The sequence below is a fragment of the Sus scrofa genome, chromosome Y (assembly GCF_054392235.1).
Source record: "Sus scrofa isolate SSC_HxYL_T2T_F1_AM1 chromosome Y, Sscrofa_HxYL_maternal_Yorkshire_Landrace_v2.0, whole genome shotgun sequence".
Classification (NCBI taxonomy): Eukaryota; Metazoa; Chordata; class Mammalia; order Artiodactyla; family Suidae; genus Sus; species Sus scrofa.
Genome location: NC_139402.1, coordinates 7,883,023 through 7,910,750, shown reverse-complemented (window position 1 = coordinate 7,910,750; position 27,728 = coordinate 7,883,023). Strand labels below are relative to the sequence as shown.

At 44.0% G+C, this 27,728-nt stretch overlaps 1 long non-coding RNA gene across 2 annotated transcripts in view; it reads right to left on the bottom strand.

Annotated features, from left to right (window-relative positions):
* The window catches only part of LOC146394347 (uncharacterized), a 311,186-nt gene extending 284,202 nt beyond the window's left edge, over positions 1–26,984 (bottom strand). For both annotated transcript variants that reach the window (XR_014836116.1, XR_014836117.1), the window contains exons 1-2: positions 26,829–26,984; positions 23,324–23,449 (exon numbers count right to left, since the gene is read on the bottom strand). This is a non-coding gene — a long non-coding RNA (uncharacterized LOC146394347). The remainder of the gene's footprint in view (positions 1–23,323; positions 23,450–26,828) is intronic.
* Positions 26,985–27,728: the final 744 nt, after the last annotated feature.

The window sequence follows — 27,728 nt, the reverse complement described above, 5'->3', positions numbered from 1 at the left end:
ACAGTGTATTAGAGCATGATAAATACTACGGAGGAAAATATATCAGGGAGATGAGGCAGGTTCCACACGTAAGATGGATGTGGTTGAGATTTAGCAAACTTCCCTAATTTATTTAGATTTGCCATTTTTTTTTAAATTACCCATCCGTTGTGGAAGTCTCAAAGAGGAAAATGTTTAAAATATACACAGCACTTTATGAAGAAATAAAGCGTCTGAGGCAAATTCATTCTGCATTCTGCTGGGGGCCAGGGGCTGGGGGTAGAGGTGAGTCAAAGAGATGGAATGAGATTTTGCAGCTTTAAAGGAATTTTCTGCATTTTGAACTATTTCACAGGTTTCAAAAATATTAAATATAAAAATTTTAAAGGACAGCAGAGAGGCAAATTGAATTTCTGGATCCTTGGCTCGGAAGCTACTTGGAATGGAGAGGTACCCCTAGGATTTTAACTGCTGAAACACCGTTATCAATTCTGTCCAATAGAACACTCTGCAGTGATAGAAATATTCTAGGACCTAACTAGAACCTAACTAGAACTTAACTAGAACCTAACTAGAACTAGAATAGCTACTGACGGCATGTCGGTAACAGAGCAGGTGAAAGATAGCTAGTGCAGTCTTGGAACTTATTTTTAAATTTATTTTTTTGTTCATTTAAATAGCCCCACGGAGTTAGTGGCTACTGGGGTCAACAGCCCAGGTACACAGATCACTCCCAGCCCCCACCATCTGCAGCATGGGAGAATTTCTTTCTTTTTCTTTTTACAGTTGCACCTGCGGCATATGGAAGTTCCCAGGCCAGGGGTCGAGTCTGAGCTGCAGCTGCTCACCTACACCACAGCCAGAGCAACGCTAGATCTGAGCCACCTCTGCGACCTAGGTCGCAACTTGTGGCAACACTTGATCCTGAACCCACAGAGCGAGGCCAGGGGTCAAACCTGCATCTTCACAGACACCATATCGGGCTCTTAACCCGCTGAGCCACAATGGGCACTTCGACACAGGAGAATTTGCCTCTCATGCCCAATACCCTTCTTATGTCTTCTGGATACTTCATAAGGCAGATAAGCAAGTCCTTTCAATCCAAGGCCCTTCACTCCCGTACCCTTTGATGAAGAACTCTGTATCCTCAACTAGCAAATGCCAAGCACAGGCTCAGTGCCAGGGACGCGGAGTGTCGCCTCGGTGTGTTTCAAGGAGTCCTTAGACCATATCCCGTGCCCTCCCTAAGCTGAAACACCCCCACTGCATCCCACCTCATTAACCAACAGGTCTTATCTCGTCCATTCTCCACATATGTCAGTTATGATCAATCTTCACCAGGAAGAAGGACTTTTTTTTAACTCTTACAAGTTTTTTCCTAAGTTTTATTGCAGTGTAGTTGGTTTATAATGTTGGGATACATACAGCCATTCTTCAGATTCTTTTCTCATATAGGTTATTCTACAGAATATTGGGTAGAGTTCCCTGTGCTAGAGAGCAGACCCCCATTCATCGTCAATTCTATACAACATAGTGTGCATATGCCAGTCCCAAACTCTCAATCCATCCCTCCCTTCCACCTTTGGTAAGCATAAATTTGTTTTCAAAGTGTGTAAGTCTATTTCTGTTCTGCACGTAAGTTCATTTCTATCCTTTTTTTTTTTCTGTAAGATTCCACATGGAAGTGGATCACTTAGTATGATCTTCTCTAGGTCTATCCATGCTGCTGCAAATGTCATGATTTCACACTTTTGCATGGCTGAGTAATATTCCATTGTATATACGGACCACTACTTCTTTATCCATTCAGTAAGAAGTACTTCAAGTCTGGTTCATTATTAGCAGGTCTACACCAAAATGAGACTTAAGATACATAAGCGTGATCCTTATTCAACTGAACGACTATGTCATGTCAGGAGGAGAATGAACAAAAGACATAGCTCTTTTGGGGGGGAGCGCAGGTGAGCGAGAGAACTGTTTATTACCTGCAGCAAGACAGGCAAACACTAGGGGGCTTCCCCAAAGCAGTATCTTCAAAATACCTAATTCTAAGAAGTATTTTGTCCCTAAAATTTTCCTATGTATGCAAAACTTATTTTTTTTAATGTCAACATGTTTCGTCCCTCCTCTGAGATAACTGGCAGTCAATTTCCAGTGAAAACCCTCCACTTCTTCTAGCTAATTGATAAAATGTCAATAGGATGCCTGTAGATGGGGTTCCCCAGAAGTCCTTGAGATGAAGAAGTGGCCTCTTTGCTCACAATCAGTCACCCAGAGGAATCCTGAACACCAGTGACATAAGCATGGTCATGGGAGCTGAGATATTTCTATTGGCACCGGGCCAGTCCTTGGATAAAAGCTGCCCCCAGAGGCACAGAGATCCCCAGGGAATTCCTTGCTCCATGTGGGCAAAGGAGCAGCCTGAGATGCAGTAAGTCAAGGGGAATGAATCTGAGAACACGTGTTAAGTTCACTGGTAGCACATGGAGAGCAACTGATTTCTAGTAAAGTTCCCCAGAAGCCCTTTGGGGGAGAAAACATGAAATGCCAAGCAAAGGACTATCTATGAAAAGGCAGGCACGGCACTGCTCTGCTCCTTAATCAGAAAGCCAAGCGCTTCCCCTAAAAGGCCGCATGGGTCATGTGACCACTGGGTGGTTTTCATTTCCAGAATCTGAAAAGCAACGTTTCAACCTCCAAGACAGTGGTCATTTGATGGAGCTCCTGACTCATGTCTTCCTCTACGTGCTGTAACCTCTGGAACCAGACTCAAGACGCCAGATGAAAAGCCAAATGTAAACACCTCCTCGTGCTGGAGGGCTTACCATGGCAGCCCCACAATGCTGACCAAGAGATAAGAGGAGTCCTAGAGACAGAAACTCACACAGATGCTCCAGCCAGAGAGGGTGACCTGGAGTACTGAGGGAAAGCAAGGCAGAGGGGTAAGTTTCTAGGGTCATGCATCATTGAACTCAATTGAGCGTGACCACATTTTAATTTCATGAAAATGCCTGAACTTGGGATAGCCACTGACATGCAGGCAATTCAAACTCATGCCAGTCCCTTCGGCAAACGTATCAGCTACTATGTCATCGCCATAGGTTGACACTTCAAAGTTACAGAAAATATATTCTCTTCCCCAGACTGCTTCCACTGCACAAGCTACATCCAGCCACATCAAGAAAGATTACCTTGTGCAAGCTCCTAAGACCACAAACTGCTCATAGTTACTAGTGTATGGGTGTTTCTGAAGAATGTAAGGGATACGGCAGGGAGCTGATTACAGAGATACTCTCAGAAAATCATCCAACAAAAGAGAAAACATTTAAGGCTCTTGCCTCCTGTGGGCAGAGCCCAGAAATAGGTGTGAGGCACTACGAGGACTTGGTTTTAGAGGGGGAAATAGGTATACAAGAATTTTTTTTTAAAGACATGATGCCACTGTGAGTTTGTACCATGTAATTCTTTGAAGAGCATCAAAAGTGGAAAATCTTTATGCTATCCTTCCTTTCTTCTCTCCCATCATAAGTTTCAGTATTTATATTTGCATCCCAGCTGTTCATTAGGAGATCCAAGGAAACAATGTTGCCATCTGAATTTTCTTTGTATAAAATCTTTGGTTTTACTGGGAAGGCCTGGGAGTGGGGAAAACAAAATGAGGAGCCACCTTGTGGGAACAAAGCCATTTAAAACCATATTGGATCTCATCTATCATCCCATTCAACCCGAAACATAAACAGCAATGCACCCTTCATTGATAACTCCTGCCATGTTTCACTGGCTTTAAAGTGTCTGAAAAGCGAAAACAACCCAAATGTCCATCGACAGAGGAATGAATAAAGATGTGGGGTATGTATACATATATAATGGAATACTACTCAGACATAAAAAAGAATAAAATAATGCCATTTGCCCCAACATGGATGGACCTAGAGGTTATCACAGAAAATGAAGCCAAATGGAGAAAGACAAATACCATATAATATTACTTATATGTGGCATCTAATACATACATATATATATATACACACACATATATAATATATACAGTTCTTTACAAAAAGGAAATAGACCCACAGCCACAGAAAACAAACTAATGGCTACCAAAGAAGTGGGGTAGGAAGGGATAAATTAGGACTTTGGGACTAAGAGATACACCTACTATATATAAAACAGATAGCCAACAAGGACCTACTGTATAGCAGAGGAAAAAGTCTCAAATCTTATGATAACTATAAGGGGAAATAATCTGAAAAAGAATACCTATATAACTGTATCCCTGTGTTGTACACCTGAAACTAACATGATATTGTAAATCAACTACATAGACTTCAATTACAAAAAAAAAAAAAAAAAAAAAATCTGGGAGTTCCTGTTGTGGCTCACTGGTTAATGAATCCGACTAGGAACCGTGAGCTTGTGAGTTCAATCCCTGCCCTTGCTCAGTGGGTTAACGATCCAGTGTTGCCTTGAGCTGTGGTGTGGGTTGCAGACGTGGCTCGGATCCCGCGTTGCTGTGGCTCTGGCGTAGGCTGGTAGCTGCAGCTCTGATTAGGCCCCTAGCCTGGGAATCTCCATGTGCCTCGGGAGCAGCCCAAGAAATAGCAAAAAGACAAAAATAAATAAATTAATTAATTAATTTAAAAAATCTGTGCGATCCTGCAGTAGAGCCCCAGGAACTCTATCTAGTCACTTATGATGGAGCATGATAGAGGATAATGTGAAAAAAAGAATGTCTATATGTATGTGTGACTGGGTCACGTTGCTGTCCTGTAGAAAATTGACAGAACACTGTAAACCAGCGATAATGGAAAAAATAAAAGTCACTAAAAAATAAAATAAAGTCCGAAAAGTCTGATTCCTCTCTCCCTCCCTGAGTCCAATAAACCAGAATGATGTCAGCTTCTGCCTCTGTATATGGCTGAGAAAATTCAAGCTGTCAGGAAACACCCGAAAAGCATTCTCTCAGGTGGACGATTTCATTTTCCCTCTTTTCAATCAGACAAAATTTGAAAAACCTTGGTGAAAAGTCCATGAAATTTGACACGAGATTCCAAAAAGCGACGCAGACCGTTTACTGCAAAGTTATTAAAAAGGGAAAGGAGGGGATAAAGCCTAGGAGCCCTCTCAATAGTAGGGAATCACGCCCTCAAGGGTCTCGATAGTTCGTTCCTGCTGTCAGATGGTCAACTCACTAGCTTAAGCACTCTTCAACAACCTATTACTAAACCCATGCAGGATTATATAAAGATACTAAGTGAAAAACAAAGGCGTGACTCTCACTGACAGAATAAGCAGCCCCCGATGACAACTTAAACAAATGCTCTATTTTCACCCAGGCATGAATTTCTTTTTTTTTTTTTTTTTTTTTTTTTTGTCTTTTTGCTATTTCTTTGGGCCACTCCTGTGGCACATGGAGGTTCCCAGGCTAGGGGTCAAATCGGAGCTGTAGCCCCCGGCCTACGCCAGAGCCACAGCAACGCGGGATCCGAGCCGCGTCTGCAACCCACACCACAGCTCACGGCAACGCCGGATCGTCAACCCACTGAGCAAGGGCAGGGACCGAACCCCCAACCTCACAGTTCCTAGTCGGATTCGCCAACCACTGCACCACAACAGGAACTCCCAGGCGTGAATTTCTAATGTGCAAATCATTTCTGAATGTTACGGCTTTTCCATCCCTCTCTGTGGGTTCCAGGACAAAAGACTTCATTCTGACTGACCTGAATTCATGTTCTCCTTGAATTCCAAAAACAGGATGTAATGTTTGATAACACATCCTTACTTGAGGCATTTCCAAGAACACATGGAAACTTCTTGAAAGAGTAATCCGTCCACAGAGGAATGGATTAAGAAGGGGTGGTACATGGAGTTCCTGTCATGGCTCAGTGGAAATAAATCTAAATTATATCCATGAGGACGCAGGTTTGATCCCTGGTCTTGCTCAGGGGGTTGAGGATCTGGTATGGCTGTGGCTGTGGCATAAGCCAGGGGCTACAACTCCAATTCAACCGCTAGCCCTGGAACCTCCATATGCCACAGGTGCAGCCCTAAAAAGACACACACACACACACACACACACACACACAAAGAGGATGTGGTACATATGTACAATGGAATACCACTCAGCCATAAAAAGAACAAAATAATGCCATTTGCAGCAACGTGGATGCAACTAGAGATTCTCATACTAAGTGAAGTAAGTCAGAAGGAGAAAGACAAATACCATAGGACATCACTTCTATATGAAATCTAAAATACGGCACAAATGAACCTATCTGCAGAACAGAAACAGATTCACAGACATGAAGAACAGACTTGTATTGCCGAGGGGGAATGGGAGGGAGTGGGATGGACGGGGAGTTTGAGGTTGGTAGCTGCAAACTCCGACATTTAGAATGGATAAGCAGTGGGGTTCTACTGTACAGCACAGGGAACTCTATCCAGTCTCATGGAATAGAACATGAAGGAAGATAGTATGAGAAAAAGAATGTGTAAATGTGTATGACTGGGTCATCATGTTGTGCAGCAGAAACTGATACAATACTGTCAATCAACTGCACTCTAATAAGAACTTTAAAGAAAGTAATTTTCTATCTGGGCTTCAGGGGTGGGTAGAGGAGGAAGAATTAGGGGAGCCAGAAAGTGGAAGGGAGGAATGAGCAATGGGTTTACAGCCCCTCACCTCCTTGCCTACCAGAGAAGCACATTTTAATTTCTTCGATATATCAGCTTTATTCTGAGGTTTCAGGGCAGAGTAAACACTAGAAGAACAGTTCGGAAGTAGATTTGTCCTCTTAATTATTCCCCGAGCAAGGGTCTAATTATAGGATTCTAAAATAGATTGTGAAAATGAACTTGCTCTCCGTGCTTACTTTGTTCTCGAAATCACCACTCAGGAAGAGTGGATCATCGTATGCATGCGACAATGTGGGATTGTAGAGTCACTGATTAGGACAAACACAGCTGGTTTTCAACTGTCTCCATTTGCGTGCTTGTAACGTGGGGGTAGCAATATCTCCTCCACATTGCTTCATAAGAGGTTATGAAGAACAAATGAAATACTAATTTTAAAAAGGCTTTATAAACCACAAAGGCTTATACAAACTGTCAAGTACTGGGTAACAGGTGATTGTGATTTAAATAAAATCCCAAAGAGTAGGTATCAATGATTCTTCTCTCTCAGAAGCTAGTTGTATCATGTCTCCCATATCTTCCATATTTTCAGGTTTGCATAAAGAATAAAAATTATGTATCCAAAGTATGCAGTGTTAAAATACAGTAATTCTCTCAGACTCACTTATAACATGAGATGACAACATTCTCAGGAGGACCCTGTGTGTATCTCTGTGAAATCTCAAGTCAGTGGCACTTTGGACCTCTAACATCTTGCCTTTAACCATATTTCCATTTACTTCAGGTCTACAAAAAAAGGTAAGCCCCTCAGATTTTCCTAGAAAAGAAGACCTAAACCAATTGGAATGAGGGGAAAAAAAAAGGCTATGTACTAATTTCCTTTCTCCAGTAATGTCTCACTTTCCCAAAAGTCAGGCAACTGCAGACATCTGCTGTGTGCTGCAGGTAGGAAACTTTGGGAAAGAAATGTTGGTTTTGGAAGAACTTCTTTACAAGGAGGTAGAACTCTGACCCAAGCCATTGCCTACCAATTAGAGGGATGTTATAAAGTCACTGATTCGATGATGCTGATGATGTCATTTCTGCCTTAGGATTTTTCTAGCTCACACAGGTTTGGCTAAGCATCCCTGGAAAGAAAACACAAGTTCATTTACATTTAAAGCTAATGATATAAGAAAGTGCACTTATAACTGAGAACAGTCTGGAATTTCTATGGTTCCTTGAAGGAATCAAGCTGAGTGGTAACAAGACTCCTATACCTCAGGATATAATCCAGAACATTATATTTTGAAGAACTTTAAATCTGCAGTGAGTTGGCTGGAAAGATAACCCTGCAAAGCCAACATGCATTATCTAGAAATTTTGCTTTTGATGAAAGCCTCCCTTTTTGGGGACAATGGAAGTAAATCTTTCATTCAGTCATTTATTCAGTCAGTCCTTGTTCAAAGCACTGTGTACCTAAGTGGCAATAATTCCATGAGCTAGAAGTGCAGCAACAGACAAGATTAGACAAAAACAGACAAAACCCTCCACCTTTATGCAAATTACAACCATATGGATAATGACATATTAATTTTCCTGAGGAAAGTTTTATGGAAAGAAACTGTTACTGGTCCCATTGTCATAGGGACACACCTTCAGTTAAAATTATGATTTCTCTGACGATTCTTTGTCTCCTGTTATACATTCTTTTCAGACAGCATATTCGCATTCGAGGTTTACAATTACCATGTTAATTCCCTAACACTTATCATCTAATTCCTGACATCGTCTATATTCTACCCCATCAGAATGTCAAGTACACTATGTCCAAAACAAAACTCATTTGCTTTCCCCTAATCCATAGCCAACTGAATTACTTCTTTCTCACTCAAAAATCTCCCCATGTACATATATGGGGAAAAGACAAAAATCTCTAATTTGAAAAGACACATGCATCCCAGTGTTCACAGCAGCACTATTTATAACAGCCAAGACATGGAAGCAATGTTAAGTGCCCATCAGCAGATGCATGGATAATACATAACGGAATACTACTCAGCCCTAAAAAAGGATGGAATCATGCCATTTGCCACAACATGGATGGACCCAGAGATTATCATTTCAGTGAAGTCAGTCACAGAAAGACAAATATATGAATCTATGCAATCTACTATATGATAAAAATGAACTGACTTACAAACCAGAAATAGAAATGACAGACATAGAAAACAAACTTATGGTTACCAAAGGGGAAGAAGGGGATAAATTAGGAGCAAGGGATGAACAGGTACACGCGACTATATATAAAACATAAAAACAACAGGATTTACTGCATAACAAGAAGGAACCACATTCAGTATCTTGTAATATCCTTTAATGGAAAAGAATCTGGAAAAGAACACACATGTATATATCTGAATCAGGTGTACACGTGAAACGAACAGACCATTGTAAATCAACTATACTTTAATTTTTTTTTTTTTTTGTCTTTTGTTGTTGTTGTTGTTGTTGCTGTTTCTTGGGCCGCTCCTGCGGCATATGGAGGTTCCCAGGCTAGGGGTCCAATCGGAGCTGTAGCCCCCAGCCTACGCCAGAGCCACAGCAACGCAGGATCCGAGCCGCGTCTACAACCTACACCACAGCTCACGGCAACGCCGGATCGTTAACCCACTGAGCAAGGGCAGGGACCGAACCCGCAACCTCATGGTTCCTAGTCGGATTCGTTAACCACTGCGCCACGACGGGAACGCCTATACTTTAATTTTTAAAAAATGAAGTTCCAAAGGTGGGTGGGGGAGATGGCCCCATTCTCACTTGCGGAAGACATCCGAGTCAACAGCTCCTCTGGTGAGGGTCATCCATGCCATCTCCATTCTATCGGGCATATGCTGTTCACATGTCCCTGTTACCTTGTCAAAACACAAACACCAGCAAGCAGGGCTCTTCACCCTGCATTTCCTGCTTGGTCAGATTCCTCATGATGAGTAAATCTCTCCCTCGGGCAATGATTCTGAAAATGGGAAGGTTTCCTAAATGATGCTTGCATCTGCATTCTAGAAATACCAACAGTGAAAGTGCTTCGCTCTGGAGGTTTACTCCACAAGAATGTGTGGCAAGCTAGGAAAATGTTTAATATACACCATAATATCTGCTCAGGAAAAGAGGACAGAGAGGAAACGTGGGCTTGTTCTGGGAGCAGAGGACACAAACAGAAACTGTTGATGCTCTAAGGAATTTACCAAATGGAAATACCAATCATGGAAGCCAATTTCACTTCCTAAGGAAGACAAAACCAAAACCAAAACTCTTTCTTTTCTTTTTTTTTTTTTTTTGCTTTTATACGCTTCCTAGGTGAGGAGTCAAATCGGAGCTAGAGCTGCCAGCCTACACCACAACCACAGCCGCGCTGGATCTGAGTCAGATCTGTGACCTACACCACAGCCCACAGCAATGCCAGATCCCCAGCCCACTGGGTGAGGCCAGGGATTGAATCCTTGTCCTCACAGATACTAGCTGGATTCGTTTCCACTGCATCACAACGGAAACTCCTTTGCAAATTAGGAGATGCTGTCACTGCTAAGAAACAGTCCAAAGCCGAGTAGGCGTCAAACTTATGGGAGATTGATGCAAATATAACTTGTCAGTCTTCAGTACCTTATTCAGTGTTGGCCTCTTGGCTTATTCTAGGTGATCTTTACTTCCTTGTAGGAAATATTTCCTCCGCATCATAGGAAACCAAACGTGGATACCTGCTTGGTGGTTCCATATAAGATCGACAAGTGGAAAGATAATGCTGACTAAATGCTGACATTGTCAGTGAGCGAGGCAAATAATACAAGGGGGAGATAATAAAACATAGAAAATTCAATGTAAGCATCCATTCCAACATGAAGCTTTTAGAAAAGATCTTAGAGGCGTTCCCGCTGTGGCTCAGCAGTGATGAACCAACCGGAATCCATGAGGATGTGGGTTCCATCTCTGGGCTCCCTCAGTGGGTTAAGGATCCGGCGTTGCCGTGAGCTGTGGTGTAGGTCACAGGTGTGGCTCGGATCCAATAGTGCTGTGGCTGTGGTGTAGGCTGACAGCTGTCACTCAGATTCAACCCCTAGCCTTCCATATGCTGTGTGTGTGGCCCTAAAAAGACAAAAACAAAAAAAAAATCTTAGAAATCTGGATATTAATTTGTGAATGTTTAAAAAGAAATCAGGGAGTTTCCTGGTGGCTCAGGAGGTTAAGGATCCAGTGTTGTCACCATTGTGGTGTATGTTTGATCCCTGGCCCAGGAACTTACGCAGGCCCCAGAGGAGTCCAAAATTAACCAGTAAGTCATTAAAATTAAATAATTAAAAAGAAGACATAAAATGCTGTCTCTCCTACACAACCACACACAACACACAAGTATCTTGGGACGATGCATCCTGCCTATAGATAATACCCACCTAGAATGACAGAGGAGAAAGTGCCACTGGCATCTGTGAGACTGAATAACATGTCTGTCCTCTCTGCAATTTGGTTCCACAACGGAGAATAAAGAGGTCTCGTACCCGAATTCTTAAAAGCAACACATTCCGAAGGCCGCCGACAGTGTTCAGCCAGGTGACATCCATGAGCATGCCAAGGGCTAGGTCCAAGGCCCTGGGAGCGGAGGGAGCTCGTGCTGCCCCGGAAAATTCATGCTACCAGGATCAAACCTGCAAGGCATCTCCTATCAAGACATTTTCGGATTCATATAAATGGACTCCTTATACACCCAGATAGCATGTTTAACAGAGAAGAGGCAGACGTGGGTGTTCTTTCTTCACAACGCGTTCAGCATATCTCGGTTTTGCTCTCATCGCTACTGTTCATGGTAGCTGTGGCTGTTCAACACAACTGGTTGCAGACAACACTATCCCTTTCAGAGAATTTAAGCAGAGAAGGGTCTATGTAGGCTACAGGTGGCTCACAGTCTTTGGAGAGGAGGTGAAAGTAGACCCAAGGATATATTTCCAAGAGGATATCCTAGAACCCTTGGGGAGAACTGGCTTGATAAAGGAGCAGCTACTTTTTTCCATCAGTAAGCCACTGACTGCCAAAAGCCAAAATTATAAACACACTGCCTCCGAAGTCAGCATAAGTCCCATGTGACTTAACCATGGGAGAGGCTGGAAATGGGGTTTCTTCATATTCCTTGCTTCTTAGAGTCTGGGGTTCAAAGTCCAAATTTACCACGAGAGGAGGCATAAAATGAAGAGATGCTCTGAAGATTTTCAGGCCCATTGGTATTACCATGACTAACAGTTCCCCATTACCTTTATGGGTGTCGATTCAAGCATGGACAACGGGTGTATTTTTCCTTTGGGAACTTTCGAAGGGAAATGACTGTCTCGGGTGATCCTGACGAATAATTCTTATTCACATCTTTCTTGGATAAATTATGTATCCCAGCAGAAGTTTTTGGACTTGCCGTTTGGTATACGCCCTTGAGAGAAAACCGCTAGATTGAGAGCTCAAATCTTAATTGCTGCTCAGGCAATTAAGCTATCCTCTGAAATGTATAGAACTTTCCGAGACAGAGAGAATTTACGATGTTTACATCCTGAGCATAAATACACTTTAATGGGGGTGCCAAAGCTTTCTCATTACAGAGACAAGAACTAAGAAGAAAAAGTAGGAGGAGGAGGAGGCAGCTTCTTTCTTTAGGAAAAACAGACAGGTGACTGTGCAAAAGAAAACAGTTTGTTTTGATTCTCTCAGGTACTTTTTTCTGCAAAACTGTGGAAGCACATTCGTGCCATTCACAAACATTCCCATACAGACAGAGCGTGCATTTAGTAGAAGGCAAGGAGCTGTGGGCAAATCCTCAGAAACCTTGACACTTCTGCCTCGGCTCCAAAGAGCTGTGGCTTCGCATTGGATGGAACTTTTGTTCTGATGAGGCTCTTGGCTTTAGCAGGACTGACCTAGGTCTTATGGGTGTCCAGGACGCCCTAGTCCTCTGCACTCAGGTACATAACATGCTGTCCCCTTGGTCTCCAGGATGCCCCAGCCCTCTGCACTCAGGTACATCACATGCTGTCCCCTTGGTCTCCAGGATGCCCCAGCCCTCTGCACTCAGGTACATCACATGCCTGAAACATGGAGGCACCTGAATTTGTGATCCTTGAACGTTCTGGTGCCAAATGCCTTTCTCTTTTTTTCTAAGCAGGGTATCTTTGTGCTGGGTATTTCTCTGCTGTGCTTGAAGGGTAGGGGACCTCCCGTGCTGGGTGCCATATGTACCAGCAATTTTTCATCTCCATGCATGAGATGGCACTAGCACCCAGCGCCTCCCGCCTCCCCTGCAGGTTGTAACCGAAAACATCTCCACACATTGCCACACATGCCCCCTGGGGGGCAACACTGCCCTCCTGCATTTGGAATCGGGTCTTTAGATGTCGCGTCAAAGAAAACAATGCGTCACCTGCATATGACTGTTATATCTGATAACAAAAGAATGAACAGGGGTGTGTGTGTGTGTGTGTGTGTGTGTGTGTGTGTGTGTGTGTGTGTGTGTGTGTTAAAATCATCACAAAAGATAAAGTTTGCCCTTTCCTTCAAACTGATGAGAGAAAGAGGCAGATTAATCAGCTGGCTTCTCTGGCTGGAGAAGGGTGAGGACACCCCTGTTTTCATGGCAGGGTTCACCTCGCCACAATGTCCTTCCCAGCCTTAGAGCAAGTGGACAGCCCTAGAAACTTACCATCTGCTCGCATGTAATTCAGCAACAACTGAATGAGAAGGAAGCAGCAACTTCCTGCCGTGAAAATTTTCTCCCCCATTCAACAAATGCCGAATTTCATTAAAACAATTCTTTAGAAAGATTGATGTCTTTACAACAAAATCAGAACTCATAGCCACCACAAAAATTAGATATATATATATATATAAAATCTGTCCTTTGAAATCATTTGCGTATATACATATATTTTTTTTCTTTTTTTTTTTCCAAATGGCTGTTCCAGATTTCTCATCAGGGAACTAAATTACATAGCTCTTGAATGAGGACCTTCTTTATAAGACCGTCCTGCCCTACTGTGTGTCTGGACACCTCCATCATGAATGCATCACATTTGAAATAAAATAAACGGCCCTGCCAACATGAGATGGCCTTGATCTTGCACAGGTGTATTACGTTGGGTCCTGGCTGGAACTGAGGATTATTTGCCAAAAGAATAAATAAATGAAGGCACCAGACTTAGGCAGATAGGAGCAAAACAGCTGCTGAAAATAATACAAGGCTGTGTGTCCGGGTGGCTTTCGGAGGGTAAGGGGGGATGACCTCCAAAACGGAAACGTCTCTCTCCTTTTTGAAGACGTCCTCATAGTTCTACCCAAAGGACTGTCCATCCAATATCGGCCACCCTGGGGGTCCCAGGGACAGGTAATTAATTTCTTGCCCGTGTTCAGAGACCACCTGCAAGCTGTTTGGAAGCCAACTCTGTGCTTTGAAATCATTTGCTAAAGACTGCCTTACAGCTGTCACACGCCTCAATGAACACCAAGGGGGAATGTCTATTTTATCTAAGATTTTATGTAAGGATTGGCAGTGGATGGCGGTGGCTGATCAATTCCGTGCATTGCTAATAAGAAACAAGCATGGCCCACTGGCAAGGGGGTGACAGCTTCCTTGATTCAGTCCTAAGCCTTGCTGGGGTCTGTTCAAAGCCCCCGCCCCCTAGGAGCCTGACCCTAACCCTAACCCTGGAGATTGTTGGCTTGGAGGCCCTGATGTGTCTGATCCGCTGTTGCATGTGCTTCTCCTGCTGGTCCAAATTCACTGGGACTTTGCCCCATTCACCAGTTTGCCTTTGTTCAGGGAATGTGCCAGGCTCTCGGTGGAAAAAAAGCAAGCGTGACACCCAGATGGAACTGCAATCTGAAGTTCTTACCATGCTCCAGAGCTTCTGTACGCAAAAGGATCCCCTTCTACTTCCTTTGTGGAGTGATCGGGCAGCTACCAAAACAGCAAATAGGACTGGGAAGGACAAAGTCTATAAATTATAAACCTCTAAGAGCCACTCATGGCAGGAATTGAGGAGTCCTTGACAAAGGGAGCGTGACTACATTAAACCCAATTTCCCAAGTTTGGGCTGGAAGACCTTCCCAAATCTGGTCATCCACTCTGGAGGTACTTTCTCTTCCATCGCATGGAAATATAGCTATTTGCGTCAGAATCTGGGGCTTAGGTGACACATGGAGGACTGTACAGTTCACCCCAAGTGCCTTCACCTGGTTCCAAATTAACAGGACTCATGGGTGACTGGCATTTATCCATTCTAACACTAAGACTTAAGGAAACATAGAGACCTGGTGTCTCCCAAGCATGAAGGCGCGTTTTCCTCGGACCCACCACCGTTGGGAGGTACTGGTAGCGTCACCATCTTCCCAGAGTTACGGAGATGGGGCAGCAGCTGATGGGGGGACTCCTGGCTCCGTCTCCATCTCTGGTAGGTCCTCATTGACCTCAGTCTGGCAGGATGCCCCCCTCACCCCCATGCTTTCCGACCTTCTAGACCGATGGGTGCATGGAGACACCGCCTGCTCACTTCCTGTGTTGCCTGGTCAACCCTAGACACAGGGTAATTCTTGTTCTCTTCATCACTCAGGAGTGGCACTTCACAGGGGCAACTCAGGCAACGCTGACGACATCCCTAAGAGGGGACTTGAGTTCTTGCAAAGAAAGAAAGAAACTGAGACCCAGAGGTACAAGCACATGCTGGATTCGATCATATGCGTAAGTGGTGGAACCCGCATTAGAAACAATTTGTATCCATAGACACCATCCTATACTCCATCCACACCCCACTCATCGTGGTTCACGTAACTCGATGTCTGGGGCTGGATTTGTTTGTTTATTCAAACGTCAACTGAAATATCCATCGAGAGAGGAGTGGACAAAGAGGATGTGGTCCATATACACAATGGAATATTACTCAGCCATTAAAAAGAAGGAAATAATGTCATTTGCAGCAACACGGAAGGACAGAATTTATCCTACTAAGTGAAGTTAGACAGTGAGAGACAAACATCATATGATATCAATGATATGTGGAATATGAAAAAAAAAAGGTACAAAAGAACTTATTGTCAGAACAGAAACAGACTCACAAACTTTGAAAAACTTAGGGTGACCCAAGGGGACACGTGAGGGGGAGGGTGGGGGGGACTGGGGGTTTGGGATGGAAATGTTCTCAAATGAGGTGGTGATGATGGTTGTACAACTAGAAATAGAATAAAATTCAATGAATTATTAAAATAAAAAAGTATCTACTGAGTTCAGATCAGATGTCAGATTCCATGCAAGATGGGGGCAATTTAGGCGGATACGGACCTGTATCTGCAGAGCTAGAAGGGGACTGTGTCGATGCTACTTTTCTTAGTCTTATATATTTTACTGGGAAGCTGAAAGACGGTCTATCTGAAGCCACAGGTGAAACTGCATTGGAAGCGGCCAGCATGGCCTCTGAAGCCCTGCATGACGGCCTCTTCTACCCATGAAGCCACCCTTTCTGCCCTCGCCTTTCTCCTTTCCCAGACACTCGTGCACCTGTATCAAAGAGAGGCAGGAGGGGCCCAGGGAACGTCCCCCCAGCTGCCAAAAAGTGATGAGATGGCTACAGAAAGTGCTGGCAGAGAATATCCAAACAAGAATTGGATAATGACCGATAAATACCTACCAGGAGCCAAGGGAAGAGGGTGTGCTAGTCGAATGGGGTCTTTCCCTCCATGGACTCTCTCACCCTTCAAGGACACCCTAGAAAGTCAGAGCTTTCTTTTCTTCTCTTTCTCTCTCTCTCTCTCTCTTTTTTTTTTTTTTTTTTTTGCTTTTTAGAGCCACACCCACAGCACATGGAAGTTCCCAGGCTAGGAGTTGAATCAGACCTACTGATTCCACTGGCCACAGCCACGCCAGATCCGAGCCGCGTCTGCAACCTACACCAAGGCAATGCCGGATCCTTAACCCACTGAGAAAAGCCATGGATGGAACCCCCATCCTCATGGATCCTAGTTGGGCTCGTTAACCGCTGAGCCACGAAGGGAACTCCAGAGCTTTCTTTTCTAATGCAAATCATTCCTTTATGTTTATGCACCACCCACCCTGAGGAAGGCAGCGTGATGCTCACCAAGAATCCAAGAGCTGAGGCAGTCAAAGTCTGTTTAGTACAGGATGTAAACCACAGACCCAATTTCTGTTGTCATGCTTCACTCTCATAAAGCAGTTCTGTCATTTTCCTTCTGTCCATATCTTGATAGGTGGCTTGGGTTGATAGACTGGTGTGTGGTCATGGTTTACTCGACCTGTTGTTAAGACAACCAGCTACAACCGCTGTTAAGACAATGCCTCGGCTTTGGATGAAAATCACCCCTGGAAATGGAAAGGCCCAAGAGAAGCCAGGGCCATTGTAGATGCTCTGCCTAAACTATGGGGTTGATATGGCAGCAGAGGGGGTAGCAGAACAGAAGGGAAGGGCAGAGGGGAGGGAGGTCACACTTACTGGTTCTCCCACCAAGCCAGGCACTGCTGTAGGCATTTGGAACACCGCAGTAATTAGAGTTCGTGCCTTCAAAGGCATGGTGAGGAGACAGTGGGATGCACGGGGAGTTTGGGATTAACAGATGCAAACTGTGCCACTGAGAATGGAGACGCCGTGAGGTCCTGCTGTCCAGCACAGGGAACTCTATTCAATCTCTTGGGATAGACCAGGATGGAAGAGAATACGACAAAAAGAATGTATGTATAAGCATCACTGGGTCCCTTTGTTGTACCGCAGAAATGGACACAACATGCAAATCAACGATACTTTAATAAAAATGAAATTAACTAATTATCTTTTAAAAGCATGGGCAATTCTCCTCTTGAATCTAGAACTCATGATTGATGCACTTTGCCGCAAAACAGAGATGCAAGGGTATCTATTTGTCCCATTATTTACGAAGGCGGTGACCCATATCTTAAGGAGAGATCGCTCAAAGAGTGTCTCCAATTAATTGGAGATTGTAACTGGGGATAAATACAGGAATGCTTTTTTAAAGGCATTATATTGGGAGATGATGCTCGTATTATAGACAATGGCTGTGTATTCATGCCACGCCTGTAATTGCATAGAAGTCAGAGATCCTGCCTAACACTGAGGGACATCGATGAGGGGCTGGATCGTTTACATGTGTCAGTTATTTCACTCTTTGAATAATTCTCTAGTGTAGGTGTCATTATCCCCGCCAGTTTACAGACGACCACGCTGAACTCGCGGACATGGGGGCATAAATCACTCAGCTTTTGAGGGATAGCGCTGGGCCTGCCATCGGCCTGTGTGTCTACCTTCACTCCCTCCATAAATTATTAAATCAGGACACACGCAGGAATATGTGGGTCTGCTAGTGAGGCCCTGGCCTGCTGTTTCAGGTCCTGGCGTTAACCAGGTGTTCTGCCACAAACGAGCAACCACAGTGAAAATTTAAACATGTCACTCCATGCACAACCATTGAACAGTTAAACATGTCACTCCAGGCACAACCCACATCATTTATGTCTGCCGAAAGAATTCAACAAAAAGAGGAAAGACATGAGTTACCCCGTGGCCTATCGCTTAAGGACTCAGCATTGCCACTGCCATGGCTGGAGTCACTGCTGTGGTGTGGATTCAATCCCTAGCCTGGAAACTTCCACATGCCACAGGCATGGCCAAAAAAAATAAATTACCAAAAAATTCAAAACGCTATTTCGAAAACGCTTTATGCTCCAAGAAAACACTCAGGCCCAAACTGAAGCAAAAGCCCAGAGTTCTGCATGAAACGCACAGGGCACATTGCCTGAAACACTTGTGAAAAAAATCAAATTCCACTTGCAAATAAGAGTCCTGAATTCGACCAACCCCCCCTCATCCAGGCACCCTGCGACGGCCAAGAACCAGACCTGCGGAGACTGAAGGTAATCAATTCCCCGATGATGATAATTCTTAAAAAAATATCCGTTTCTGCTTTTGGACAACTATTCTTTGTGTTTAAGGGTATAGATCTCAGAGTCCTGAATGGATACCCCCAAGTACGGGTTTTAAGGCTGTGCATTGGTTCTGCTGCTGTCAACACCATACGATGCAGCCCAGAATCATTGCTCCAGTTTGATGGGGGTGAAGGGGGGAGCTGTTCTGGGTCCACAGACATGTACAGCAGCAGGGGGTTCAGCATATACAGTCCACGTTCCTTTCAATAGCTGTACAGTACTGGGCAAGGGGGGGGGTTACTGGATTAATAAGGGGGTTGCAGCATAGAAAGAACTGGTTATCTTCAACAAGGGGCATAAGAGCAGTAGCAACACGCATGAACAGTGGTCCAGAAACATACTCCTAAGACCCTCATTCAATGCACAACAGATTCCATGGCAGCTATTGCTTTTTGGTGGCTCAACCTGAACCCATCTCCTGGTCCAAGAAGGACCTCCCTTGGTGCATTAGAAGATGCTGGCTGACATCCCGGAGGTGCTGAGCTGGCATCCATGGGCTACGCCTCCTAGCGTTAGGGACCAAATGCTTTTCTCTTTAACCCATCTTCCGAAATCCACCCACCTTCCCCACTTCCACGTAACCCTGTCTGTGCCTCATTTAAGAGCCTTTAGGAATCTCTCATTTGCTGTGGGATAAAGGCAAAATCCCTAACACTGCTGCTTCCCCCACCCCACCCCCAGCTGCCACACCAGGGCCTTTGCACAAGAAGCTCCCTGTGCCTGGAACTGTCCAACCGCCCTCTCCCAACCAAACTACAAGCTTCCAAAGGGCAGAAAGGAAAGCTGTTCTTTCTTCACTTTGCCATCTTGGGGCATGATCCGCGGGACATGGCCCAAGGTAAGTGCATGGATGCGGGTGTGTGCAAACGTGTACCTGCTCGAGCACGCACATGCTCGCTGTCGGCAACTAAGAGGACGCGTGTTTTTCCTGTCACGTGTATCACCCAGCACAGTGTCTGGCACACAGGGTTTGCCAGATGTGTATGGAGTAAAAAAAAAAAAACAGTAGCTGCGACTGATACAGTGATTTTTATCCTCAGAGTAAAGGCTTGGAAAGCTTTATGGCGGGAGTGTGATTGGGGTCCTCTCACAACCCCGAGTGGCCTCTCTCATCTCTCATTCCACAGTCAAGGGCGGCCTGTTATCCTTCTGCCCCCTTTGGTCCTATGAACTGTACGAAATCTTAGGAGGGCAAATTGAATGCTTCTGAAGTGCAATTCCAAACCCACCAGCAAATGTGCATGGACGACGTCCTTGCCCAAACAGGGCACCTGCTGTGGCACCAACAATGCTTATCACCTCACGTCCCACTCAGTACAGCAGGAGCATCCAAAACACAAGAGGAGAGGAGATGCCAGCCCTCCCCCGAACGAGGGCCGAAACAGGGCGAGGAAAGTGAGGCCCGCACGCCTTTTAAAATGGAAGGAGCACAGGAGTTCCCTGGTGGCCTAGTGGGTAAGGATTCGGCATTGGTGCTGCTATGGCGTGGGTTTGATCCTGGACCTGGGAACTTTTGTATGCTGAGGGCTCAGCCAAAAAAAAAAAAAAAAAAAAAAAAAAAAAAAAAAAAAAAATTAACAAGCACAAAAAACTCATTGAGAAAAATATTTTAAGGAGATTTTAAAAAATAAGAATTGGGAGTTTCCACTGTGGCTTAGCAGAAACAAATCCGACTAGTAACCATGAGGTCACAGGTTCAATCCCTGGCCTTGCTCAGTGGGTTAAGGATCGGGCACTGCGATGAGCTGTAGTGTAAGTCACAGATGTGGCTCGGATCCCAAGTTGCTGTGGCTGTGGTGTAGGGCGGTGGCTACAGCTCCAATTCAACCCCTAGCCTGGGAACCTGCATATGCCTTGGGTGCAGCCCTAAAAAGACACACACACACACACACACACAGAAACAACTGATGCAAAACATCCATGATAAATAGAATAATGAAATGTGAAATACATCAGTATTATTGATTTTCCCTTTGCCTTAAGCTCCAATTCTAGTTCGTACTGCATGTTACCCATCTTGTCTTTATTTAGCTTTGATGCTTAATTCTTTATGGATGTCTTAACATCAATTTTCATTTTAAAAACGCATTAATACATTTGTCTTCATAGTTAAACTGTGCATGAGATAAATGCTGCATAAACAAGCACTTACCTCATCCTAAGCCACCCCCGTCCCCAAACCCCATAATAAATATCCTGTCACAAGACCAAGCAATCCTCCAAACTTTGCCAGCACATGTAGAAAGAACTTCGACACTGCAAGAAAACATTCTTTTTAAAAAAAGAAAGAAAATACTCTAAACGTGGAACATACTCATAGCAGAGCACAATGCTGATTTTCTCCCCCAAAGAATATTAGAGTGTAAATCAAAATTAACTAAATTAAAATCAGACTAAGTATGTTTCCGAGATCTGCCTTGACTAATCAATTCAACTCGAGACTCAGGGAAAGCAGGCTTTCTGCCCGAGGTCTGCTGAGGAAGTGTTTTACACGCCCAGAAGGGATTCAGTTTCATCTGTGAATAATGCAATGGAAGAAGCAGAATTCCGTCTTCTGGTTACTTATTTGAATGGTTAATCATCTTCAAAATGAGGACGACTGCAGTTTAACGGAAACCTCAGGCTCTGCTGATTCTGGTCAACACTGAAGCTGTGGAAATGCTGCAAACGGTCTAACATAACACCAACCGAGATGCATACTCCCGAACAGTTTCTAATACACCTCAGATTTCACGTTTTCTTTGCTTCTGCACAGATATAAACGAATCTCTCCAACGATTAGCGCCGTTCCTAAAACCCAGCTCCTTGTAATCACATGAGCATGCCCACAGCTTCTATTAACTCCTTCCCCAAATGGTACAATCGTTAGGGCATAATTACTGTTTCATACTGTGGCCCTGACGTTCCAATTTTCCAGCACTTTGTGAATTAAAAGGTTTAACTGCTTATATAGCCAACTTACCCCTGGTTTTAAAATAAAGCGTTCACGTGTTGCCTAGGATAGAAATCTATACTCTTTCAGCCTGGCTACTTATTGTTCATTTGAGGACCTCCAAAGGCAAAGTTAAAAACCATGAATTGCAATATTTCTGTTCTCGCGCAGCCTGGTAACTAACAGGCACCAATCTTTTTCTTAGGAAGCGGACTGAATGAGATTTTTAAAAATCCACCCTCTGTAAAATGTTACAGATTTGTAACAGGAGGCAAAAGAGGATTTTTTTTTTTTTTTTCCTTCTTGGCAGTTGAAAGAAATAGACAACGACAGATTGACTTTCTGGCCATGAACCTCAGGATGGGAAAAACAGACTCCCATGTTGGAGACGAGAAAGAAAAAAAAAAAAAGAAAACACCCCAAATCTCATGCCTCATGTGTCATATTCAAATGCTAAACGACTGAGACTTCATGACTGGCAAACAGAGAGTAAGCACAAGTTGTACATTCCACGTTCCCCAACTTCTCCCAGCTCAGGAAACGGTTTCTGTGGCAGATCCCACAACGTCTACACCTTTTGACAGTGTGTCTCTCCTGGTGTTGTATTTGGTTAAACAGGATGCATTACACACAGCTGTCTTGGAAGATGCGTCTAGGCTAGAATTTATGGGCTGTAGAGCCCCTTCTGCAGCCTCCCACAATGCCTTGCAAGGAGATATCTGTGCATATAGGGAAACATACATCCATGCCTATGTTTCTGGTTCCAGAGAAGTTATTTGCTTTCCTTCTCTGCGGGGGCTCGGCGGTCAGGCTTTCTGCTTACAAAGCTCCTTCGCCGTCTTCCTCTAGTGTATAACCTTCCCACCATCCCTCCTGTCTCTCCCATCATCAGCTCATTTTGCATCACCACCAACCCTGCACACATGGATTTCCTCATCCCCGTTATCCATGACAGACTAACTGCGGTCTGGCCATCCGCGCCTCCTCTTTGGCACCCCTTTGAAAGTTTCTCTGAGCCCGGAATATGGTGTTGGGGATAATCAATTTTTTAATTTAATTTAATTTTATTGGCCGCACCTCTGGCACATGGAAGTTCCCAGGTCAGGGATCGAACCCATGCCGCCGTAGTGACAATGCTAGATCCTTAACCACTGAGCCACCAGGAAACTCCAGAGGTAATCAATTTTGCTGAATCCCGGCCCTGCTGGTTACTAAAAGCCACTCCCTCTTATTCACAGGATCGTGTGCACTTCCCACATTAAATCCTCTGAATCCCACCATGTTTAGGGTCTTCAGGGCTTCACCTATCTGCGCTAGGCCGGCTCAGAGGACCACACGTCACCGGGGTTACCAAGGCAACAGCATCCCGCTGCGCCATCACGCCAAGGTACACCCCTCACGTGGGCTCACCGAGTTTCAACAAGTCACTGAGAACAGCCCCTGGGTGGCGAACGCTCCAGCCACTGGCCCCTGAGGATGCTCCGCCAGGACACATGGGGAACGGGAGGGTCTGGCTGCCCTCCACCCCCTTCACGAACACGCCCACACACCAACAACCACGCTGCTGGATACCCAAGCCACTTTGGCAGGCCAAGCAGCGTGACAGTAGGTTTCACAAACCTGTCTCTCCGCGGCTCCCCGGGTGCCCTCTGCTACTCAAAGCCCAACGCTGAACCTCCCAGCAAGAGCCCTCTCTTTGAACTGAGCTTCTAGGAACCCAGCCTATCAGGTGGGGCGTACGGAGAATTTGAGGTCCAACAGACACTTCTTACCTTTTTCCGTTTTCCAGTCTTCTCTGGGCTCAGCCAGTGCGGGATGGAGAATTCCCCCAACGCAGATTAAAGACACTAACTTTGTCCTTTGCGTTGAGGCCCACGGTCTTACGTCCCCGTAAGTCCCTACAAGGACCAATCACAGAAAACACATTCCTATAAAGACGACGTAAACGATTCCAATTCCCCTGTCCCGTTCCTTTGTGTATTTTCTCAGTTTCCATCAATATCACCTCCTGGTTTCTACTTTCTTGTATGGAGTGATACTGTTAGCTGCATACACGTTCAGAATTTTTGCTCATTTCCTGGTGAATACACGTGTCTTTTTGGTGTAGGTTATGCATTGTCCTCCTTTGCCTCTATTCACAATATCTGGCTTAAAGTCGCTTTTCTCTGAGAGTGAGAATGAGCATGTAAAATATCATTTTCCATCACGATACCTTTATATCCTCATCTTTCAGATATACACACCATGCATTTGCACACACAGCACACATGTACATTTCAGATGCCTTTCTCACAATCTATGCTTCTGCATTACACAGTGTATCTTACTGACCAATACAGTTATTCAGGATAGTTTATAAAACCCCATTTTTAAGCAATTGCATTTTTTAAATTAAATGAATGGTGTGGGGGATGAGCTTGTGTCTAAGAGCTTAAATAGTGTTCCAGGCTGCAGCAAAGGGACCACGAACTATGCCACTTCTGAGTGCTTTTCCCTCATGGATGGCGGAAGTTCCTCCACTGTAGATTAAGGAACAATGGACGAGGTTCTGGGCCCTGCGACTGGCTGGCGAGGTCAGCAGCATGGATTCCAGAGGTGATAGAACTGATTCATGTCCAATCAGTAAGTTCACTGAGGGGTGATTTCGGCCAGAAGACTCTGGGAACCTATGCAATATTTCCTGTTATCTCAGGGTCCTCCATAAAAATGCACGTCATAAAAATGTGGCATATACTTACATTTTGATCAAAACATAAACATATGACAACATTTTTGCAAGGCAAGACGGTTTTGGCAATGCAGTGAGAACTCAATCGGAAGTGTTAACATATAAGTCACTTGCTTTAGGAATTAAGAAAAGTTAGTTTTCGGCTTAGTTACCTATGTGAAGATATGAAAAGAGACTGATCTAATCACTACTTTTCAAAATATCTATTATGTTGGTAAAAATTCCTTGGCCAGGATGAAATATCAATATTAATTTAAGGAGGAAAGAAAAATAATGCAAAATGTCCAGCTGCTCAAGTAAAGTTTGGTCACTTACTTTCTTCTGATAGCTTGAATATATTTTTATTTATATGGAATGCATCGTTTTTTTTATTTGAGTAGAGTTGATTTACAGTGTCGTGTCAAATTCTGCTATAGAGCACAGTGACCCAATCTCACACACACACACACACACACACACACACACACATATACACACATTCTTTCTCTAATAATATCTCCCATCATGTTCGATCCCAAGAGACTGAGTTCCCTGTCCTGTAAATGGAAAATACAGCTGGCTCTTGAACAACATGAGGGTTGGGGGGGTGCCCTCCCCTTCAAACAGCTGAAAATCCATGTAGAACTTATGTATAGATGATATACGTAACAGTAGGCTTTGCTTATCTAAAGTTTTGCATCTCAAGATTCAGGCAACCCTCGGTCCTGCAGTGTGTATTTATTGAAAATAATCCATAAATATATATTTATAAGAACAATGTGAGAGTTTTATTTTAATATGTCTGATTTATACACAACTGAAAACTACATTATTTTCAAATGTGTACATTCATAATGAAAGACTTTAAAATCTAAAAGTATCATGGTGAACAATGAAAGAATATTTCAGACTAATATCAGCTATGAATTTTGATGCTTAAATACTAGACGAAAATGTTATCCAACAGAATCTAACACAACATTGAAAAGACGCCACAACCAAGTGGGATTCACTCTGAAAATGCCAGCAAGGACCCCAAATACCTGCTTTGCTATCCAGCTTTACGCTTTAGATATTTGCTAATGCAAGGAGACAAAATAAACCAATGAGGGGCTTAAAGGTTAGAAAAATTAATAAATTCCAATTGTTCTGCAGATGATATCAAGAAAAATCTTAGAAAAATTATGATATAACTAACCCTAAAATTTTAAATACATAGATATATATGTATTTTTTTAATCAATCATGTTTTTTGTTTTCTGGATCTCATGATGCCCTGACATCCTGGGGGCCTTGCTAGGGGAGAGACTGCACTTCCTAGACCAGCTAATTCCTAGAGACAAGAAACAATCCACTTGCTAACATCCCTTTCATGTGGAAACCAACCAATCCAGAGCCCACACCCAAAACATCTCCTTTAACCAGCACAACCAACCTGAGTCATCCCAGGGCCAGGCACTGGACAACTTGAGACCCCTGAAATTATTCAAACTATCCAACCCTAAACTTGCTCAAATCCTGCCTCCCTCCGCCTGATAAATGCAGCAGCGTGGTGAAGATGGCCGACAAGAGGACATGTATTGAACAGCAGAGAAAACGCTATGCATAAATACATTGAAGACGTTCTCATACTTACAAATCAACTTAAAAACAAATGTGCCCAAAGAAATCTATTAACAGAAAACTTTAAAAACCACCTAGAAGAAACGTGGATTCGAGTAATGGGGAAAAAATCCTTAGATAGGATGACTCAAAATCACAAAGATGTCAAGTCTATCTAATTTATAAAATTGTTATCTCACTAAAAAAATAAAAAACCATAAACTATCTCAGGGAGTTAGATTAGTGGACAAGCAAGTTTACATGGAATAACCAGCAAAAATCCTTGGTGAGATGAAGCCCTTCCAGATTTGAAACGTGATAAATAAAGGATTCATGGTGAAACGCATTACAGGTGCAGGAACAGACACTGGGACTAGAGGAACAGAACAAAGCATCTAGAAAAAGACACACATACAGAAGGAAGTTTAGGGCGCAATAAAAGGGCATCTCCAACCACTGGGGAAGATGAGCTTTCAATAAACGGTGATGGGACCGCTGGGGAGCCATTCGGAAAAGGGCACATTTAAATACATCTCATTCCCACACAAGGACAAAGCCTCCACAAATCGGCTATCGAAGCACGCGGGCATCCACAGGCCTCAGTGCCTGCACGCCTCCAACCATCCATTCACACAAGTTCCGGAGGGAAAGTGAACTAAATTCTTCCATAAACTGGAAGGGGTTACGCTTTCAAAACATCACTCAAAGTCCAAACACAACCAAGGGTCGATAAATTGGACCACATCATTTTAGAAACACAGTTGCAGGACATGTTTTAAAAGGCCCTAAAATCACAAGAACTCAAGTGAGCCGTAAATAAGTACTTGCAACATAATAAAGGGCCAGCAGCCTTAATACTTGGAGAACTGTGAAAAGGAAAGTTAAAAAACAATCATGGAGAAGACGTCCATATAACCGGATTGTAAAAAGGAGCAAAACACGGAAAACACTTAGATACCCGTCCTCACCTGTCACACCGGGAAAAAATTAAGATTGGGGACAACGCACAGGCTTTGGAGAGACCTCTGTATGTTCTTGGTTGGGATGCAAACTGGGATAACTCCTCTGAGTGGAAACTCAGGTACCGCTCTGTGTTTTCATCCATGTGAATATAGAACCACCTTGTTTTAAGTTCCCGGAAGCCCGCTTTTAAGAACCAGAACCAGTAGGGTGAAGCGTCATCAGCCTCCGCCCAGGAAGAGCAGTGGATAACAGAGTTCAGTCCAGGGCTCACAGTGGATGACCGAGTCCGTTCAGGGACAAGATCAGATGAGGGAAAGACGGAAATCCCCTCCGCTGCGTGAAAACGGGCTGCAAACAAATCACTCCACGGTGAACAGTGGATGATGAGATGGCCTGTAAGGAGTGACCCCGCTGAGTCTGTGGAAACAGATGATGACCCACTTAGTCACTCCAAGGAAAACAATGTCCACTTAGCCCAGGGGAGACAGTTGAGAACTGAGCCAGGGAAAAACAGGCGATCCCAGGAGAAACAATAGATTAATTACAGAGTCAGTGCAGGGAAAATGAGTTGATTTCCGAACCAGTCCATGCACACGAGTAAACCAGAGTAAATAGCTGATGACCGACTTAGTCCAGAGGTAAATAGCTGATGACCTAATCATTCCAGGGATAAATAGTCGATGACCGAGTCAGTCCAGGAAAACTGAATTACCGAACCAGTCTAGTTAGTCCAGTTGATAGCCAAGTCAGTCCAGAGGAAATGAATTAATTATCAAGCCAGCCCAGTGAACTGAGTTGATGACTAAGCTAATAGATACGCAAGTTAGATGAGTTGATGACAGAAGCAAGTTAGTCCAGGGTAAATGGTAGATGACTGAGTCGGTCCAGGGGTAAATAGTTGATGG